This window comes from Metopolophium dirhodum, chromosome 1 (genome assembly GCF_019925205.1).
Source record: "Metopolophium dirhodum isolate CAU chromosome 1, ASM1992520v1, whole genome shotgun sequence".
Taxonomy (NCBI): Eukaryota; Metazoa; Arthropoda; class Insecta; order Hemiptera; family Aphididae; genus Metopolophium; species Metopolophium dirhodum.
The window spans coordinates 159,785,778-159,788,277 of NC_083560.1; positions in this window are offsets into that span (position 1 = coordinate 159,785,778).

The following is a 2,500-nucleotide window of genomic DNA, read 5'->3' on the forward strand; positions in this document are numbered from 1 at the left end:
TACAACAACTGCGTCCCGTGACGGATCCCCGCGGCGACGCCGACCAAGGGGCGACGACGACGCGGACACTCGTCTCGGGACGCGTGCGTCCGAGCGCCGGTCCGCCCGTGGGCAAGCCGACGCCGAGGAAGGTCGAAACGACCGTGACCGGTATACGGTCACGGCGCACGACCGACCGCGGTTCGAGTGGGATACGTGCGCGGACGGGCGCCCGTAAACCGCGCGCTTCGGTCGACGCGAGCGCCGCACTGAGCACCCGCAGAACGCGGGGCGACTGCGGCGGCGGTCGCGTGCGGAAGACCGAACACACGCGGAGAGCGAGCGCTCGCCCGACGCGACGTGACCCGTGCGTTGACGAGAGTCGGGGTTAGCGCGTACGCCGTCCGTTTTCAGCGGACGGAGAATTACCGCGCTAGCGCCTCTCGCCAGGTTTATAACGGCCCCCAGCCGAGATCGTGGGGGAAGCCGGGACGCGACGCGAAGTCCGTCGTCCCGGGGCTTCGCCCCGGCGACCGCCGGGCACGGCGACGATGGCCGGCCGCGGCGGGAATGTTTTGGCGTCGAGAGCTCGTAACTTGCGGAACGGTAACGGGAGTCGTCATCGATTTTTGAAAAAAACGATTTGCGCGTCGGAGGCCCACCGGAAGGCGGGCCTGCGACGCCGGTTGAGTTTTGCCACTCGGCGTGCGAGATGGGTCGGTCGCCGAAACTTGGACGGATACCATCGAAGGGCACCGGATTGCTGACCATTCCGAAGACTGGGGCAGACCGGTGCGCGGCGATGGACGCGTCGGCTTCGGCGTCGCCCGTGGCTTTGCTGTCGTACGTGATTGGCGATCGGACGCCGGCGGAACGCCGACGACCGAGTCGCTCACAAATTTACAAAATCTCGAGTTTCACAATGTGCGACGGGGGTGTTCACGCGTAGTGGTACACCCGGGTCGAAGGAACTTCGCCATCACCGTGCGTAGCGGTTAGGCGAGAATCGAAAATCCGTCAATCACCGTGCGTAGCGGTTAGGCGAAAATCACAAAATCCGTGCGTAGCGGTACGGCCGCGGATAAAGGATTACCGATTTAATTGTCGCGGACACCGGTGTCCTATAGTACTCGGAACGTACGACGTGAACACGTCTCGGGTACGTCGAGATCGAACCAACGGTTAACGAGTTATTGCACACGGAAAAACTACGTTCGAAAAGTTGAATTCGAAATCGTGTCGACGGACATCGCCGGGGCTGCCGTCATGTGCACCACCCCGGCACCGACGAATAACCGAGGACGTCGAGTGAAAAAAAAAAATCGAATTTTCACACACGGTGGTCCGTGCGACGGGACGGTACGGCGGGCGCGCAGCTCGGCGACGGTAATCACCCCTGTAACGTCGCGGTCAGCGCAGAAATTCTACGCGGTAAAGGTTTTCGGCAAAGGGGGATATCCCTGGACAACGACTCTGCGGTCTGCCCGTGATGAACGGTACGGTCGATGTCACCGGCAAACCGTGAAAACGGTTGACCGAGACCCCGCCGTCGGAATACAGTCAATCACAGTGCGTAGCGGTTAAGCGAAAATCAAATATCGGTCTATCTCCGTGCGTAGCGGTACGGCCGCGGATAAAGGATTACCGATTTAAATGTCGCGGACACCGGTGTCCTATAGTACTCGGAACGTACGACGTGAACACGTCTCGGGTACGTCGAGATCGAACCAACGGTTAACGAGTTATTGCACACGGAAAAACTACGTTCGAAAAGTTGAATTCGAAATCGTGTCGACGGACATCGCCGGGGCTGCCGTCATGTGCACCACCCCGGGACCGCCGAATAACCGCGAACGTCGAGTGAAAAAAAAAAATCGAATTTTCACACGCGGTGGTTCGGATCCGGTCACGGGGACGCCGCCGCGCACCAAGGGCGACTCCGCGCCTCGCCCGTCGATGAAAAATATTTCCGCGTACGGCACTCCGAGTCCGCGGGACGTAATAATTCTTTACGTTAGTCCACCTCGCACCCGTCGAACGCCGACCAGACAAAAATCGGCAATCGATGAAGGGCACAGTGTCCACGGATCCGGTCACGGGGACGCCGCCGCGCACCAAGGGCGACTCCGCGCCTCGCCCGTCGATGAAAAATATTTCCGCGTACGGCACTCCGAGTCCGCGGGACGTGCTCGCCGAATGCCCGCACCGAATAATACCGGTAAACCACATCCACTTGCCGTATTAATATTTTACGTTAGTCCACCTCGCACCCGTCGAACGCCGACCAGACAAAAATCGGCAATCGATGAAGGGCACAGTGTCCACGGATCCGGTCACGGGGACGCCGCCGCGCACCAAGGGCGACTCCGCGCCTCGCCCGTCGAAGAAAAATTTTTCCGCGTTCGGCACACCGAGTCCGCGGGACGTAATAATTCTTTACGTTAGTCCACCTCGCACCCGTCGAACGCCGACCAGACAAAAATCGGCAATCGATGAAGGGCACAGTGTCCACGGATCCGGT